The sequence below is a fragment of the Paramormyrops kingsleyae genome, chromosome 6 (assembly GCF_048594095.1).
Source record: "Paramormyrops kingsleyae isolate MSU_618 chromosome 6, PKINGS_0.4, whole genome shotgun sequence".
NCBI classification, from domain to species: Eukaryota; Metazoa; Chordata; class Actinopteri; order Osteoglossiformes; family Mormyridae; genus Paramormyrops; species Paramormyrops kingsleyae.
The window spans coordinates 35685922-35706230 of record NC_132802.1 but is presented as its reverse complement, the minus strand read 5'-3'; the positions used below and the strand labels follow the sequence as shown (position 1 = coordinate 35706230).

Sequence of the window (20309 nt, the reverse complement as noted above, 5' to 3'; positions counted from 1 at the left end):
ATGATGTTTCTATCCCACGCACTGGGTTTGGGCTTTTCACCACCTCTAAAGCATCACTGATAACATAAACACAGAGAGCACTACAGAGTATTAGACTTGATGCCGGAGGAGATATACAACTCATTCAGCCTCAGATGGATCCTGGAAGAGGAACTGCCATGAATGATCTCTATCACTTTTCCGGGACTTTGGAGGACAGCAAGGGAACACTGGCGATGGGAATCAATAGTCCAGGCAGGCCGGGTGAAGTGAGCTGCACTAATGATTCCCTGGGAGCTTTTCCAGTTACAAGAGCATCCAGTACCCAGTGCAGTCTATTTGGAGACAATGTCACGGCAGCATCCGGCCAGCCCACAAAAATGATACACTAAAAGGGCATTTTCTGTGAAACACAGACTTCCCAGGGAGAAATTATTCTCTCTCATTGTGGGTGTCGATTTTCTGAGAGCATGTCTTAGATCTGCACAAAGCATATGAGTCACGTTTGTATAGAGGTGGACTTGCATCTGTGTGAGAAGATGCGGAAAACATGTCTGTAATTAGTCCAGGTAGCACCTTGTTACAAAACAAAACTTTTAGAAAATTATGAAATATACATGTAGAATTGTGTCAATTAAGCTGCATAATATCAAGAATGAAGTGAACACATATATTCCAAAAATTCTTCAGCTCATGTCTCTAAAGTTCTGTCAAAAGAAAAGTCAAAATATTGAAAGCCAACAAGATAAGCTAATAGTAGGTTTTCACAAAGGAGGCAAATGTCAGGGCCAAGCAATCTACACCATCATGTTCAGAAATGAAAATTTCACTAGAACTAGGTGACCTACATTCCAGTCCTAATGCTTTCAGAATGGGCCACATATTAATTCGATAAACCCAGTTCATTTTGTTCTCAAGTTACAGCTACAACAACATTTTTCAAAAATGATTTAGGTGACCTTTTATAATATTGATTAATGTGACTTTCTTCCACAAACTAGGTGAGAATGTATTGTAATAATATCTGGCTTTCAAAGCTACCAAAAGTATAGCAGTTACAGACCCAGAAGGAAAACTGAACTCCTCCAATAAATTATTCAGTCCAGTTTTGATAAAGTTTCTGTAATTATAGTACAATATTAAGAATAACAAAGTGAGAAGGTAATATTAACACCACAGTTTACTCCATCTATGTTCAATGAATTATACCAAACTTTAGGTGAAACATTTAGAAAGATTTTTACCGGACTCCTGTAGCGATGATGAACACTTGAACGGCTATATCAACTGTCAGATGCACAAACTCTTAATCTAGCTAATAAACACATTGCCAGGATTCCCTCAGAATGGGACACTTTTTCCTGGCATCTCTGACGCAGAGGATGAATCATCGCATGCATCAATTAACCTGGGTAGGTACATGTTTGAGCGCTATGGAAACCAAACAAAAAGTGACTCTGACTGAAAAACCAATAAGCCCCTAAAAACAAAGTGTTAAACAACAAATCACTACAACATTTTAGAAATTCAGTGGTAGCCCTACCATGCCATTAGATATCACATGCTGACGAGGTTCCTCCAACACCATCCATGGATGAAGCTAAAAGATGAGTTAAAGTTCCCTTGTTACGTTTAAAAGTGAGATGAACAGCAGCCTTACCACCATCATCTCGATTCTCAGAGTGAACTTTTCTTTCCCTTTCAGCTTTTCCATGGCACTTGATTGACAAGGACACTCTCCATGGCTGCTCCCTCCACCCAGATCCTGCTTTTGTGCAGAGCTGTAAAGGCTCTGGCCTTGTTCTGAGACAAACAGGACCTGCCAAACCGGCTTTCACACCTGTGACGGACACACACTGCAGCTGGTGACAGTTTGTGCAGACGTTCACGTGTGGCACAAAGCTCAGCTTCCTTGCTGAATGGCGGTATGTTCTTCACGCCGGCTGCTGGGGGCTGACACGAGTGTCCACCAGAAGATTCCCTCTGTTAGGGGCTCCTGTGAAACTATAACTGATCAAACGAAATCCCCACTTTGTTCCACATTGTTTTCCCATCAACTTAGGGCAGCCTTGTGTACCTCTGAGCTAAAAGCAGGACGCCTTTGAGAGCAAGAGCACAATCACCAAAACATCAACACCAACCACCTGGTCCAACATGTCAACATCATTGATCTGACAGCCAGTAGAATTTGAATATAATAGCACATGACAATACGCACACGTCTGTTGTGGATGATTTCATGCTCATATTGCTTTGACAGTGGTGCAAAAGTGATAGCTTCTGTTCATATGTTAATCTGTCATGTTCCCTTTGCCATCCATGCTGCTAAAAATAGCTTGGCACCGGCTGACCTGCCCCATGTACAGCAGACCATGCATCAGTGAGGTGCTCTTTAGATCGGTGGGATAAACCTCGAGATCGGATTCCTCCATCGGATAAGGCAGGTGCATTAGTCATGTGACACGTGATGCCTTACAGCTGTTCATGGATTTTCATGGTGATGCCAGAAGGCGACTCACTACCACCGACAGGAAAACGAAGGAGCCTCTTCCAGTGGGCTGTGCATTGGTGTGTTCGCTACCCGATTCTATCTGGAGGAAAGCATTTCCATCGTCACACTCAAATCCATTGAAAGAGCTCTTGGTCACGCACCACGTGATCCTCAGGACAATAAAAGCAAGCCAAACTTTTCCTACATCACCTACAGCAGAAGAGACCTCAATGACCTTATGAAATGCATGGGAGGGTGGGTTCTGCCTGGACTGGGGCACAGTGATGCACACCCCCGTGTCTGGCCCTTAAGGTTCGCTCTTTGTGGTTCCTTTTGTGAGGAGCTGCCAATCAGCGGCATCCCTTGGGCAGCCCCTTGCACGCAGGCCCTTTGTCCCAGTGCAGGCTGTGAGATCAATTATTCCTGCGGTTTTACCGCTTTACAGTGAGTTGCTTGCCTTCGCTGGCCGTCTCTGCAAAGGTCACGCTTCACAGAACACATCCGCTTTTCTTTGAGTGCTGTATTCCTCGAAGCCTCTCTGTGCCCTAGAGATGATTAGTTATACTGGCTAATTAAAGGAAAACAGGTCTGCACATGCTATGTGATAAACTTGTGAAAGGAAAAAACAAATATAAACAAATAACTACTTTTCACTGCAGGGTCCCTAAGGATTTGAAGTCTATACCAGGAAGTACAAGGCAGGGGACTCCCAGCAGGGCATGCCAGTCTGTCACATGACACACATAAATCACTCCCCAATGGGCACAATGAGCAATTTAAAGATTAAAATTCAGTTAGGTGTTTGGTTTCAGACTAGAGGAGGACATTGTAGTAACAGGAGGACTTCTATGCTAACACAGGGAAACATGCAAGCTGCACACACAGCGGCTACAAATTACTACACATTCACGTTTAATTTCCTATAAGGAAAAGCTGTTCCTCTAGCAGTACGGGTCCAAATCAGATAAAAATAAATCCAAAAAATGGAATTCATATGGACCTATACTTTACTCTCACTTCCAACTACGTAACACTACGTGGCACAACAGATCACATGAACATCTTTATGGTTTAGCGCATCCTAACTGAGCTAGGACAGATACCTGGGCAGCACTAGGGAGGCCCACTTTTTTAAAGCTGTGTTACAATAGGTCTATATATATATATATATATATATATATATAAAATTACCAGAAGGCAACAGGAGAACTGTGATTTATTCACACAATAGCAATAAAAATCATTAGTGATCAGCCACTGAATAATTACACCAGCCAGCTGAATCCTCTAAAATCAACAGTCAGCTGTTGGATACTGGTCAAGGAACACGGCTGCATAGTCAAAGCAAGGCGCTAAACGCGACCTCTAAGAGCAACAAGAAGGGAGGCCGTTTTACAGGTGGGAGTGACAGACACAGCCAGGAAGCAGGAGATAGCAGCTGAAATAACAATGCCAGAGGAGAACTGGCCCGTTATCTGCTGAGCAACAAGGTTCCCAGCTCAAGGCCAATCCTGATCCTTTATTCATCAGAAACTGGGATGGTCTGGCCTTGACTGGACTTTAGGCAGAATTATGTAAGGATATACAAGACACCGTTTGGAGTTTGGAGTTTAACGCCCCCCCCAAAACAAAAAATGGTATCATCCATTTTTTTCCACATTAGTATTTTTACTTTTCATGCCATTTAACAAGTTTGAGACACACTGTGAAATTGCTGCACTCTAATGGCATCCATCCCCATTCTTCTAACAGTGAGGATGCTTCCTGTCAACAAGGTCACTGATGGCCCCAGAGGTACCCAGGTTGGGGAGGTGGGAGAGATGGGCCTGTGGCATCCAGGGGAGCTAATGGCTAATGGCCCCTCTGGCTGCAGCTGAGCACATCCATCGCCCCCGGAAAGCAGCCTGTGGGGCCGCTTCCTGACAGTAATGTGCCGTTTCTCCACCCCATGAGTGTGTGACACATGCAATTTGCTGCGTAAGGCTAAGAATAGACAGGGAGGGCTGTGCCGACCATTTAACATGGGGCCCTCCTACCACACCTGTCTGGGAACAGGCACTCAAAGGGCGAGAGGTAAATTCAAACCCCGAGGTCAGACACGCAATGCTTCTTGTGACACGGTACTTAAATATAAATGCCTTTATTATTCTTTAATAAGTAAAGCCTATAGTACAAATGTACAAATGAGAAGAAAAACCATTAGAATGAGTTCAGTACTGTTGTGTAAGTTTTGTGCATGTCAGAACACAAAAGGGCGAGGGGGGGTGGCGAGCGGTGCAGAGAGAGTTGGAGGCTAAATTTTACCAGCCGACCACTTACTGCGATTCATCATGAGGCAACTGAATAGGTTCCGCAGGGTTAAGGATCAGGTTTGATCCCGGTGAATCCAGATTTCTTAAATTAGCCTGTTGTTTTTAATTTAAATGCTTTCATGACTCAATTAATTTAAAAATTAGCCGCCAACACACTTCCGGACATAATTGTACTTGTGACCTTGATCTAATTAATCTTTCTGCTTGTGCTCCATGCCTCCAGTGTGTGGGAGGAAGCCTGCACATGATTAATTACACACACACCTTGGGAGCGCATTAACTTCACAGGCTATTAAAGACCCAATCAGTACTGGATGAATCACTGCCAGGAGGATCTCAGCGGCTGGCGGACTGCTGCACACCAGCGCATTCTCAGGGTGTGCACCCACGGCCTTTCATTCGATCTGACCAGATCCGGAACGTGTTGATAGTGGAAGGACTGCTCGCCAGTTTACGTCAGGTTCTAATCCCTCACGCAAAAGGAGCGTGTGAATAAAGACATTGCCACAAAGTCACAGAAAAAAAGTATGAACCTCACAAGCAGTAATTTCTGATTAAGATTCAGTGAGATAAGTAGTGTGTGTGTGTGTGTGTGTGTGTGGATTAGATTTATATTACTTTGTGGGGTCCCCACAAAGATCTGTGAATGCAATCAAAAAACTAAAAATGCCAAAAGTCTCGTATTTAGTTTGGTTACTTCTGGTGTGTGTGTGTGTGTGTGTCCACAGTAAACACTGCAGAATAAAGACAGACTTGATGGAATCCTTCCTGGATGAGAAAAGGAGTGGAGATAAAAGGGCAGCACCACTGAGGAAATACCCCAGGGGGACTTTTACCCCCTATGGGCAGAAGACATAACATCTGCCTCACACTGACTGCAAGGTGCAAGGCTGTCAGTAGGTTAATCCTTGCTGCTCTGCCATGCATCTTAGATAAAGTGTTTATTAGGTTTGTTTGGCCCACGGTGCTGGACAATGCTAGTAATAAGTATTTAAATAAATAAGTCTGGCTGACCTGAAAGAAACGTTAATGTAGCAAGCAAGTATTGGCAGAACCTCGCTCCCTCTCTGCTCTCAGTCTTAGGCCAAATCTGCTTTCTACATGAAGGATGGGTATGTTGCTGATTATCGGGGTCAAATTACAAAGGACGCCTGCGAGGGGGGATTTAAGATGAGATCGACGTGCAGCCAGCAAGAGGACAGCAGACTGAACGTGGCAAGGAGCCGGTTAAAAATAGGCTGGTGTTTTTTCATATTCCTCACCATGTGAGGGACGGGGGCAGCATCACAAGACCGTGCATAAGCAAGAGCCACGCGGTGAGTCAGAGTGGCATCACAGGGCAGGGGTGCTAATTTGACACTTGAGAGCACGCTGAACTCTGTTTGGTGCCCAGCCTCTCAAACCGTAAGCCCTCCTCCAGCCCCGGTCCTGATACTGCCATGCCCCCCAGCCCCAACAGCCGTCTCCGCCACTACAGGCCCCACCTGCTGCTGAGGGCTTAATTACGCAAGAGCATAACACCTCAGTCCAGCCCCACTCGTAATAGCAGGATGTCCCCGGCTCCTCAGCAGATAACACGGCTTTTGTGGCAGGTTTTAATAAGCAGCAGGCCTGGCTGATTGAATCCAGGATGTGTTGAGAGTGGAAGGACTGCTCGCTGGATTATGTTCTAATCTGGGTAGGGGCAGCACCCAACACGGCATTCAGGTATAAAATAATGAGCTCAGGCACTAAGGCTCGCGGCAGGTAGGTGTGTAATTACACTCAGCTGCACTTCCAGAGAGCACTACTGCAAAGGGATCGATGCGAGCTGTGGGTATCACTTACCCATCCCTCTCATTCACACTGGCTCCAGATGTGATGGGGCTGATGTGGGGAGCACCTCCATTATGACAGGCACCTGCATCCAGTGGCTGGGTTAAACCCGGCCAGAAGCATGTTGGGCGTGGTGCCCCCAACAGATGCACAAGGGGCTTCCTATGCCAACGCACTCTGATGCCAAAATATGAACCAAAAATGTGGAGCAGACCGGATGTGCAGGACCATTCACTGTCAAGCCATCTGAAGAGCCCTTCCAGGTCTCCTCCTGCTCCTCTCTCACATACAGACCTCCTGGTGACGTTTTTTTACCTGGCTTGTCCCCCCCCCTTTTTTTAAACGGTCACAGGCAGTGGCCGCTGACTTGCTGCTTTTCCTGTTTTCACAACGCCACTCAAGTGTGGTTTCTGAAAGCTTACAGACATGCGATGGGTGCAGCAGAAGACTGTCAGTGACCGTAGTATGATTGGAGCTCTTGGCTGTCTGCCACACATAATGACAGGAGCACCAAGCATCTTAAGTAAAACACCCCTGTGTTACCACAGTATAAATATCACATCCACAGATCACCTGTTACCAGGAAACACAGATGTTTCTTAGAAGCCTTATTGAAACGGGACAAACACCAGGTGTTTTATAAGGAAATACAGAAATACAACACCAGCGCCCCCCCGCTGGTTCACAGCCTCGGATCAGGACAGCCACCCAGCTACTCAGAGCCCAGGTACTGAGAGTAGATCAGTGCTGTGATAATGGGATTGGCTGAGCTGACACGGAGCACGTTGACAGTATCCAGGAAATGACTACAAGACGGATCTAAAGTACAGGAGATGATCCAGATGACTTAGCAGTAATCTCTCACTTACTGTTCGCCTCGTGCTTGGTGTCCATGTGCTCCCCCTCCCCCCTCCCCCCTCTGGAGACGAGCCCGAGCGGGCCGGCAGTCAGGCAGATGGCAGCACCGGGCCCTTGGCCTCTCCGGCAGAACGGAACAGGGGTGATGCAGGGCGGCTGTCCCCCATCCCCCGGCCCAGCACACAGGATGGGATGGGGCAGGACGGGAGGCGGCATGAAAGGGGCGCGTCGGAGCCGGTGACAACAGCGTTATTGCACCTCGGGGAACACGCAGCGGGCAGGGCGGCCAAGCCGGGTCTCCCTTCAGGCGTCGCCCCAAGCGACCCGGAGTACTGCATACACAGCCAGGACCTTTATGTAGGACCGTCGCATCACCAGAAACTGGTGGGGGACTGACAGGAATACGGCCATTTAACCCAAGCTTAAGAAAGAGAAGATCACCATATTATTATTCCATGAAATTATAATACGAGTCACAGCTATAAGAGACCAGCCAGGTTACGTCTCTGGAGCCTGGGCCATGAAGACAGTTAGGGAGCCGCTCACTGGAGCTGCCCTAACATCCCACACGACCTCCATACGGCATCTGGACGGCGGCGCGCGGGGGGGCAGCCGTCTGTGGGAGAGGCGGCATTTATTACCCCCCCATCAAAGCCAACTTGCAGCACACGGTACAAGATTATGGAATCAGCAGAGGGACGTGTCAGCAGCGGCGTCACAGCAACAGTTAGTCCTTGGTAACCATGGTTACAGTCCCTGACTGAACTCGCCCCCCCCCAATGTATACAGTGCAATTATGGAGAGGAGTGGGGAGCTTCGAAGGTCTAAGCTGCAGGCGAAACCTCCAGTCATCAGGCTACAGAAGCTGGCATCTCCCAGAGGTCACATTATGTTCAGAAAGCACAGTACTGAGGATCATATGACAGAATGACAAAGATACTGTCAAAGGGACAGTTTTAGCAGCAATACTGCAGTCACAGCATTACCTGTCAGCCCTGTTATATCGTCTCACATTTTCATTACTGTTTTCATAGTAAGGGGCTACGATTTACCAATTAAACTGAAACCAAGGAATCCTATGACTATAGATTTAAATAAATAAAATAAATAAAAATTTTAAATAAATTTTAAATAAAATTATACATTTAACCGAAAATAGGTATGTTCACTACTAACACATCGACAAACTGAGGCATTTCAATCTTAACTGGAACAGAAACGTAGTGAAATAGAATCCACCCCCCATGCGCTGGCGTGCCAGTTACAGTCTCCCTACGCTACTTCTGGATAATGACGATACCCACAGGCCACACTTTACATTTTGCGATCTATTTTCAAAGGCATTTCCAAAAGCTTATTCACCTGTCATCTGCCGGCTGATCTCAACTCAACAGTGAGGGGCATGTGAGGGGGAAAAAAGACTAGCAAAACCATCAGACGCTCTAAAAGCAATAACGTAGAGCCTGCTGAAGACCCGATTAAGAGCTTCTGATCAGTGAACTGCACATCTCTGTACTAGTGAGATACACTCTACTCACATGCCTGTACTCTGTCCTCGCGATTAGTGACTGAGGTGTCAGCATGCATTTCCACATTACTCCATTATGTAGACCCCAATACCAGTAATTCAACCAAGCGTACGTCAGGTCCAGAACATTCTCCTGCAGATGCAGGGCAGCGGTGGAGGGTGAAGGAAACTCCCCGAATGAAGGTGGTGGAATTCCAGACTGTGAGCCACACTGCAGACACCAGGGCCTGAGGGACTTTTGCGGGGAGACCTATGCAGACGCACGGCGCTAACCCACAGGCCACCCCGTTTCCACGAGGTTATTACGCTTTTTTTTCCCCCTCAGTGTCATGTTTCGGTGTCTGCAGTCCTCCTCTGGCTACATGTAGCCAGGAAGAAACGATGTATGAATATCAGTACTGGAGGTTAGTAAAATAAATCACATACCCGCATTCATTGAGAGCCTCATTCCACGCAATAGCATCAGCACTAAATGTGAGAAATAAAGAATTATCCATCAGAGGTCACCGCGCAAGTAAGCATGTGACGTCACCTGTGGCTGTGTCCCTCAGCACTCCCTTGAGACATGGAGACATTTATCCTCCAGAAAAAAAAACACAACTCAACCACTGTTGTGACGCAAAGGCGATCTTTATGAAGACCCCGGCTCACGCCATTAGCCCTCTGACAGACAGATCCGACCCACAAGCTGTAACAGCACACAACCTTCACCCCCAGACTGAGGATGTTCCGGAATAAGCGGTGCCTTAACTCTGAATGGAACGTAAGAGCTGTGGCTGGTTGGGGATGGGCCACAATGCTGGTTAACATGACAATGGGCCTCCAGCTAGCCCTCTGCTGCGGCGCTCTACTCTAAACCCACAGGAACACGCCAGGCCCAGTTAGCGGTTTGCACTTGGAGGACGTTCCACCAGTTCCTCCCCCATCATTGCTGCTGCAAATTCACACTGGTGAACACTACCAGAGCACATCAGGAAATGAAATGTTGGAGGAATGCTGTTTAATTGTTATCATCCAACAAACAAATGAGCCTTTCGGGAACATAAATATTAGTCAACAGGTAAAGTTAATCTTTAACATGGTCAACTATTAGTCCTGATGCCTTAGCTGTTACAGTCATTTTAATAGAGCCTTGTTAAAAGCCGATGGGGTCACGCAAGGTGACCTCCGTGACTGCAGATCCTCGCTGGCACAGACCACCAGTGTGTCACCCGAAACCTCATTAAAGGGCAAAAAAAAAACTCAGCAGTATTATTATTTTTTTTGAATGAGAAACATCAGGCTTCAAACGTATGAAGTGTGCATGGTATCCCAGCCTGGGAGACAAAACCTGGGCTTGGGGGGTGGGGGGGCTTTGAGTTGGTGAAGGGAAAGTCGGCCTGAGAGCATGACTGGTCCCAAACCTCAGGAATCCGCAGCCCTTAGAAAGTGGAGCTTGAATACTCCACCCCCAGCCCCACCCCCCAGAGTAACAGAATACCTTTAAAGCCGTCTATGAATTGTAAAAGTGAAAACAAAAATTCCGTGTCAAATGCAGCAAGAAGGCAATCGATTACGCCTCTGAATAAGTCCCTGAATTATCTAAAACTCTATGGAATATAAATACAATTTTGAAACTTTCAGCCTGCTTTATTCATGCAAATCACCCATTGTACTTATAGAAATGCAAACTATTTGTGACACAAATTTCATGCATCTCTGGAATCAAATTAAATCAAATCATAGACTGGCAGTGCTGGCGGGCATGGAAACCCGATCCCGCCTGGGCAGAAATCGCCACATGCTTCCCTTCCTGGAGCACACTCCACCCAGGCTTGATTGATCTGGGGTGAGGAGGTCAGTTATTAGTCCGGCAGCTCATGAATGCAAAGAGCGACACTTCTGCAGCTGGGCCAGGTCGCCATGGAAACACTACAACTCACTGGGTACTGAGACACACACGATGGCAGGGGGGTGGATAATAACTTGTGGAAATAAACCTAAAATAACAAACAGCAGCACTATCCTGCATCTGTAAAGTGGCCATTCGTCGTGCTCCCGCTGAGACGAAAATGGAGCATTTCCATGCTGGTCACCATCATTTACCATCTCCATGGAGTCAAGCTGCTTGGCTCTGAATGGAGCCACATTTAAAAATGTTAAAGCCACAAAACTAGCAGCCCATAAAGGCATAAATTAATCAACATCTCCATTCACATCCTGGTTTGGCTTTCGGAAGCAACACCCACATTTAAAATGATACTGTTAACAGGGATTCAGCACTTTGCGTTAACTCTGAAAATGTACACACATACACACAACGGGAAAGTAACACTGTTTGTAGAAGCAGCTGGCATCTTGATCAATCAGTGCTACTCTAAAAAGCAAGAGGAAACGATGCAGGAGAAATTTTTGTTTTCCTAAACAATAACTAATCTCCGTAATTTAAAAAAAACACACCACCAGGAAAAGCAAATCCATAACAAGTCCCCAAGTAGCCCAACACACGGCCCTCCTTCGGACGCACGTCGTAACGGCACAGGTCACCCCAGAGGTAAAAGCCAACCCGCTGCACGCGCTGGCCCTGGGGCCACCTGGACAGCCTTCGCACCTCGTGGTTCTCACCCTCCCCAGGCGGCTCAGTCTCCCTCAAGCCCGACACCCATGTCTGCTGGAAGGTCCGCTTCGGTCCGTAGGCAGAGCCAGCATGGAAGCTCCGGCAGACACTCACTGAGTCACGCTCCTTGGGTCCCCCCAGCCGTCGCTGCCTCCTCCTCCTCCTCCTCCTCCTCCCCCCCAAGGGCGAGCGCCCTGTTCGAATCCAAACGCGCTCCTCTTCTGTCCACCCTCCCGGGCTTCATTCAGCTTCAGAGGCGTCCGCAGCGCCTCCCTCACAATGCCAGAGAGCCGTGCCGTGAATGAGGTAAAAGTAGTTTTCAGGCAGCATAATGCCTCTCCATGGTCGTCAAGGAAACAAATGACGACGGGGGAGAGCGTGAAGAGAGAGAGGGAGGGAGAGAGAGAGAGAGAGAGAGGGAGGGAGTGAGGGTGTGTGTGTGTGTGAGAGAGAGGGGTGGGGGAACGTGAGACAGAGATGGCAAGTTCTCCGACATTCCCTGCCCAAAAGACTTTCCCGTTAAAAGGTTGTAACGTTTTCCCATTCTCATTGTTCGCACAAAGCTCTGAGCAGACATGATGGGTGCCACTTCACCCAGATGGCAGAATGACAGGTAGAGCTGCGATGATGTCGCCTAGCTGCCCGTGCCCTCCTTCACATGCACCTATTATTATGCACCCCCCCATCCCCTTTGATTCACGACGGAATGAGGAAGGGCCCGCAGACAGGAGCCTGGAGACAGGAGCCGGCCGGTCGGCATGGGAGCGAGTAACCGAGCCCCTCAAGCTGAAAGCAGCATGACACAGATAAAAATCAAAAAGGGAGAGGGAATACCTCACCTTGTGTCTAGATGAGATGTGAAGGGGGGCATGTGTGGGCGGGGACATTCATTTATGCATATATAAAACATTTTAAAAATGAAAAATTTCCACACTAAAAGAGATCCTTCCTTTCTCACATAGTAAATTCAGACAGAAGCAGACGTGCCTTTGAGTTTCACTTTTCCATTTATCATAAAAAGCTGTCCAGTCATTTTTTTTTAAAAGCTGGATCAAGGGTGAAATTCGGACTGCAAGAAGCATGCCATGCACAGTGGCCCGGTAAGGAAATATTAACAAGGACAACGAGCAGTTTCGCTTTGGCTAGTGAGCTGGAGATTTGTGGGAAAAAATGAGGGCAACAAGTGCCAGCTGACATTTAAGGGGACGAATCCTTGACCAATTTAAGGGCACCTGAAGCACAAGCTGCTAAATCCCTGCAGAGCCATATTACTCTTGGACAGACTCACACATAGGATGTTCCTCCCCCTAACTGTTGTGCTCATCGGTGAGACAGACGTCGTCGGCTCCTCCCCCCACTAACACAGCCACCCACAATCGCACCCCCCATCATGAAAAAGCCCCACATCTCAGCTCATTCAGGGCGTGCTACAACAACAGATCATCAGCAGCTCCTTCATCACATTATCTGCTGAGGCGGCTCCAGCCTCCCTGCCCTCCCTTCATTGTAAAGCCCCCCCACCAGATTAACAGGAGCTCCTACCCAGCGACCTGAGATGGCTACATCTGTCACAGAGCTGCCTTCAGCCAATGAGGCATCAAACACCAGCTCCAGTACAGAGAAACTGAACCAGGGCACTGACATGATATCAGCTCATAAGCATTTACTGGATGCTTTTATCTGGTTCCATTCACACAGCATTTATACTCTGAGTATTCGCAGGAGCAATCCTGCTACAGCACTGGCACTCCCACCTCCAACCAGTGACATTTGTGAAGCTTAATAGGTACTCCATGTTACTGGCAGGGCTTGAACACACACACAGGCAGACATCAGTGATTACACGTTGTGTGTTTTTCGAGGGTGAGGGGGCACAGATTAGACAACATAATTGACTGTAGGGTTATTTGGGGTAAGTGGACCGGAAGAAATTAAATCTATTTATCAGAATGCAGTCTCCAATATTTGCACCCATTAGGACCATCCTCTCAGGCTGACATTTCCGACATCGCTCCCTCCCCATCTTCAACCCTCCAGCTTCCGCAGCTTATTTATAGTCGTGTCTATTTTATGGGTGCCAAGAAGAATCCACCGGAATGCACAGGCGGGGTGCTCCCCAAGAAGCACGGCACTCTCGCTTTCTGGATCATGGGAGTGCAAACATACAGTAGAGCTTCAGCTGCGGCTGTCAACATGGCTCTCGGGGGCAGTGGATGGCGAAGGGCTCACTCACTCGCGTAGGGACATCTGTACCCTCCGGCATATCTTGCTGTGTGCCCAGCAGCACTGTAAATGAGGCACATTTAGCGACTGGTGCCATTATATAGATACCAGAGTCATGTGAACATGAGGGCAAGTCGGAAGTACACATCAACCTGAGAGTCAGACATCATTTCCACATTCTGTATGTGATACCTGTGGTCATACAAAGTGGTTTTGATCATGACTAACCTCTTCACAAAGGGCTCTAAATAAACAAAGGGGTGGAGGGGTTTAGCAATAGTACTGAAGTGATAATGCAGAGGAGTGCACACATGGTCACCCCGGCACTACACAGTGTGCAGACCAGTCCCCAACACCGAAACACACTTAAGTGTGCACACAGGTACTCACAGACACTCACACCTTCTACCGCTACAGGATTTTACCCTAAATTACCTAATATCAAACAACGATGGCCCTCCTCCAGGTGGGTGTTCCACGATGCAAGATTTCTCAGTTAGCTGGGTTAACCCAAGCTGGACGTCATGATCATACAATAACAGTTTATGTAAGGAGCATTCCTATTGGACAATCATGACTTCTATCTTAATTTAATCCAGCTAATTGAGAAATCCTGCATCGTGGAACACCCCCCAGGAGTGTCCTTAACTCACAATGACACAAACATGGAAGGTGAGGTCATCGTGCGCATTCGTAGGCGTTCTGTAAAAATGAGGCGTCCTGGTGGTAAAATGCTGTCTCCACTAATCCGCTAAAATCTTAGCAATTCTCGTATAAAAATGATGACGATGTGCGCCTAGTGCTGCCATTACGGAAGGAAAGCAAGGGAACATCTAACGTACGTTATTCATGTACAACGCTCATGATCGCTAACCACCCATTTGTGTATGTATTTCCATTAAGTAATAAACACCGTTAACTCACTCAAACATTCTGTATCATTGAAACTGATGGACGGAAAATGATTAAACGATTAAGATAGCAGTTTGAGGGGAAACAAACACATTTTACGCCCGTGCGGAGGTCAGTGCCATAGCATTTTCATTATCACGTGTGGTTCCTGCCCCCGCGTCTTTCAGTTTCTGGTTCCCTTCCTCCTCTAAACTTACCTTGAACATCTTGCCGGTAAGTTTCATTGTACTGCACAGGACCGACACCGTGCTGTCGTCGAAGCTGGGTACATTTATCGTTTAATTAGTAACAATACCAGGGAAAAACACAATGAATTCGTCTTTGAGACAGTCACAGCTGCAGCATGTATCGTTTAATCCGGGTGTTAGTTTACGTTCTGTTTGCCATCGCGTGTGGCCATGCATCTACTCGCACATACTGGGGTTTATTTAGCAAACTATTACTGAGCAAACTATGAGAAAAAGGGAAAATATTTTTGGCGTGGGTGTTAGAGGGGGTTGCTGACGGCGGTCCGCGATAAGAAGCAGCGAGTGTGTCAGCTCGCGCTGAAAGCTCTCGCCAAAAAGCGCGTGCCCGATAAACGCGCGGCCGACCTCAAGGCGGCACCTCGGCTGTCAGAGCCGCATCTAGAAGATGAGCTTCCTGAGCTACACAATCAGATCCTAAGAAAAATGTCTTAAGGGTTATTTCGGGACACACGTTTGACGGACCTGCTAAGCTGGTTACTCAGCCTCAGCAATTTAGGCCAAATATTCACATCGCAAATGGGTACAATTTTAAGCCATTATGATTACAGGTGCCAGAAAACCCTGAAAGTATAATCTCCACTTATGGACAAATGGAACCAAATCTGAGTGAGGTGGGATAAATTCAGCATTTCCAGCAACCTGTAATATGCAAACGATCACAGTGCAAGTTTCGATGTGCTCAATTAGGGAAATAATTACTTCCCTGTGAGTGTTCCCAGCAGCTAGCTGAGACCAGGGCTGGCCTGTCCTGACGCACAGTGCTGACATTTACGTTTCCGTCACCTGACGTGGGCTGTAGGCCTGCACGGTCCCCCATGTGGGTGTCCCTCTGGTCCTCCAAGGCTCAAAAACATTCCGCTGGTGATTTTGTGTTGCTCGTAATGAGTGATCTGTGTGTGTGTGTTTGTGCACGGAAGTTCACACATATGCGTGCGTTTGCTCTGCGATAAACTGACATCCCATCCAGGGTGTATTCCTCCCTTTTGCCCTGTTTTTCCTGGGACAGCCTCCAGGCCCCCTACCATTCCCTCTTCTGCTTACTACAGTAAAGACACTAAATACAGGTAGACACAGCACTGCTCTGAGTAGCAGCACTCTTTACCAGTGACCCCCTTGTGCAGCATGTGCAGAGGAAGTTAGGATAGATTTAAACTCGGTCTGCTGCTGAACAGAGGAGACCAAGCGTTGCATAATTAGCTGAGAGGTCAGCCTGACCTAGGAGTGGCCTCTTGTGAGTCAGACGCTCCATCGCACTATGCCTTCTCAGCCCCAGTACAGCAGCATTGAAGGAGTGACAAACCACCCCACACTTGAAGCCCTCCCATCTAGTTCCACACCCCAGGCATTTTCATTCCCAGAAAAAATGGGGGGGCTTTTCAGCACAGACATCCACAAAAGGGCCGGCGGCAGCACGCCGAAGCATGCCAAGCAGCACCAGCACAGCCGATCCAGTAGAGGGCACCGATGTGTCCCATCAGGCGGTCATGGGCAAGTGTTATTATAACAGATCAATGCTTTGTTCTGTGCCTGAATTGAGGCTTGACCAATAAAGTTTGCATAACTAGACTGACAATTATTGACCTGTTAAAATCCAGACTACTGAAATCCACAGCTGTGTAGAAGAATGACTAGAATAGGGTTCACCTCCACAGCACACATCTATCAAACAAGCAAGCTACAGCCATTTCCCATTATCAGTTCCTCTGAGGAAATCCAAGGCTGTATATCAGACACGATAAAGAAGCTCATTGACTTCGCTCCCATTGCGCCAAAGACCGCATTACCATGACATTCACAATGGGTCAGCTAAATAGCAAATGGCACAGAGCTGAGGCATCCAACCATGCATTGTGCTCCCTTCACACCGACATGCACTGTATCCTGGCAATAATGAAAATAAAATAAAATGTAGGGCTCTGTGAGGTCTCTGCTCATCAAAGCAGAGACCACAGAGAAACAGAACAGACACGGTCAATTGATGACTTCCAATCCTGAATATCCATGGTTGCCCAGATGGCCTGTAATTACTCAGCTCGAGAGGGATTATAACAGGGGACGAAAACGGTAGGACAGAGATAGAGGGAGGTACAGAGAGCCAAGCAGATGGAAGGAGATATGGCAAGAGACAGAGAGAGGAGGGAGGACATGGTGGGTGCGGGCTGTAGGAGAGGAGGGAGGACATGGTGGGTGCGGGCTGTAGGAGAGGAGGGAGGACATGGTGGGTGCGGGCTGTAGGAGAGGAGGGAGGTCATGATGGGTGCGGGCTGTAGGAGAGGAGGGAGGACATGGTGGGTGCGGGCTGTAGGAGAGGAGGGAGGACATGGTGGGTGCGGGCTGTAGGAGAGGAGGGAGGACATGGTGGGTGCGGGCTGTAGGAGAGGAGGGAGGACATGGTGGGTGCGGGCTGTAGGAGAGGAGGGAGGACATGGTGGGTGCGGGCTGTAGGAGAGGAGGGAGGACATGGTGGGTGCGGGCTGTAGGAGAGGAGGGAGGACATGGTGGGTGCGGGCTGTAGGAGAGGAGGGAGGACATGGTGGGTGCGGGCTGTAGGAGAGGAGGGAGGACATGGTGGGTGCGGGCTGTAGGAGAGGAGGGAGGACATGGTGGGTGCGGGCTGTAGGAGAGGAGGGCGAGCGTCAGTGTCCGTCTTTGCCTGCCTGGCAGCCGGCTGTGAGCGTGCCTGTGGGGTGACCCTAAGCAATGCATACCTGACAAGAGCGAGGAAAAGCAGCCGAAAGCCATCATAAACACACACTTCACACCTTCCCTCGGAGCTCCACTGTCCCCACTGAACAGCATAAGCAGGTTTTATCTCGGACAGCTCATGGGTAGTCCTGGACTTGATTAATTGCATTTTTTTTTTTTGTTATGCATGAAACACAGAGAACTATAACCCTCTTATTTTGGTCATAATATGAGAAGACCCAGTGCAACAGAAAAGATAAAAGTGAAGAGGAGTTGTCATGGAACTAAAGGCATCTTAATAATAATAATCGTTTCTTGTCCAAGTTCATGCTCTTACATCTTGTTCGTGTCTGATGACAGTGAACTGCCTGCTGGAACTCCGATTCCAAAAAATAAAAGGAACAATCGAAGAGCAGAGCACACGAGTGTGGCACAGCAACAACGCTGGTAGCCATGCAAACAACAGGAAATGTGAAAAGCGCACGCACGCACGCACCGTAATTACTCAGCCACAGACAATGCGCGCGGTGAAACCTGTCAGGAAGTCTCGTCACCACACGCAGGGTAGCAGGCGCTTGACGTAAACGTGTGGAAGGGCAGCCTCACTAATCCACGTTTGTCGCTGTGAGTCTTTCGGTTCTGCTCGAGTTATTTCTGGGCATGGCCTGAAGCTTTGCTTTCCATAGTTTTACGCTCCCTTAAAGCTTAAGACTTAAAGTCTGACTCTGGAATGTGTGCCGGCGAGGTGTTGATGGGGTGTTAAGTCGGGGCTACGTGGTGTTTTCGTGCTTGTTGGATCGGAAGACAGGCGTTGATCAGGGGGTGAGGAGATATATGGGTAAGCAGGTGTTTGGAAGGAAGTTCCTTTGTGTTCATGGACCAAAATAATGGCGGGCACCTGGCTGTCAGGAAAACGTGCTCGGCCAGCCGTCTGTGTGCCTCACGCGCATACAAACACGCACACGCACATACACACACGCATACACACACGCACACGCGCATACACACACTCACACGCGCATACACACACTCACACGCCCATACACACACGCACACGCGCATACACACACTCACACGCGCATACACACACTCACACGCGCATACACACACGCACACGCGCATACACACACTCAAACGCGCATACACACACTCACACGCGCATACAAACACGCACACGCGCATACACACACGCACACGCGCATACACACATGCGCATACACACACTCACACGCGCATACACACACGCACACGCGCATACACACACGCACACGCGCATACACACACGCGCATACACACACTCACACGCGCATACACACACTCACACGCGCATACAAACGCACACGCGCATACACACACGCACACGCGCATACACACACTCACACGCACATACACACACTCACACACACACGCACAGAAGCAGCTGTTTCCACTTTGTTGTGTAACCCATATTTTTACAGATATGAAAGGCTTGTAAGTGAATTACCGTGTTGAAAAAGAGGCAGAGAAAGGGGAGGAAATGCATAAAGTAAGCATGCCATTACAGGAAGTAGCAGCGACTGAGGAAAAGCTCATTACACAGAATACAAGGTACAATCCTATTTATAGAAATGGAGCTTTTTGAGTACCTGAAAGAGTAAGTCTCAATCGACTGTAGGTAAGAATTGGTATGAGAATATGAAAAATGAAATTACTTCAAGGATTGTCTCATCCATAGCAATAAACATTATCACAATGAACAAATCTATCATCAAAAAACTGCTGTCCAAAATCAAGAGATGCAAGCAATGGTTCAGATGATACAATATTAGCCCAGAATACATTCACAACACATGCAAGACCCAACCAAGGGACCCTAATATACATTCTCACCACAGGCAAGACCTGACAGACCGAGCCCAGAGTACATTCTCACCACAGGCAAGACCTGACAGACCGAGCCCAGAGTACATTCTCACCACAGGCAAGGCCTGACAGACCGAGCCCAGAGTACATTCTCACCACAGGCAAGGCCTGACAGACCGAGCCCAGAGTAGATTCTCACCACAGGCAAGACCTGACAGACCGAGCCCAGAGTACATTCTCACCACAGGCAAGGCCTGACAGGCCGAGCCCAGAGTACATTCTCACCACAGGCAAGGCCTGACAGGCCGAGCCCAGAGTACATTCTCACCACAGGCAAGGCCTGACAGGCCGAGCCCAGAGTACATTCTCACCACAGGCAAGGCCTGACAGACCGAGCCCAGAGTACATTCTCACCACAGGCAAAGGGCATAGAGTGAGCTCAGTATAAATTCTCCCCAGAATACAATACACCATGCATAAAGGCAGACAGAGCAGCCCGAGTACATTCTAACCACAAATAATAGGCTACAGAGTTTGCAGAGAGCACAAGCTAGTCATATGGTATGTGCAGGCCAAGAGCGTGCTGCACTACACAGAGAGCTCATGATCCCCCACCAGTCTGGCTAAAAGTTTAGCTGTCAAACAATCTAGAGAACAAAATCACTACACGCATTACACTCTGTGTTCTCAAAACCCTTCCATTGATACTTTGCTAATAAGATGTTCCTTGTTAGTTACAATAGGGTGACCAGATAATCCATGTCAGGGAGGACACTCTGAGCTAGGACAGGAATTGTAAATTACCATTTCAATTAAACGG

The 20309-nt window shown here is 48.0% G+C and overlaps 1 protein-coding gene across 1 annotated transcript in view; it reads right to left on the bottom strand.

Moving 5' to 3' along the window:
• Positions 1 to 20309, bottom strand: part of fgd (faciogenital dysplasia) — a 48624-nt gene that overhangs the window by 21686 nt on the left and 6629 nt on the right. The gene's annotated exons all lie outside the window — the stretch shown is intronic.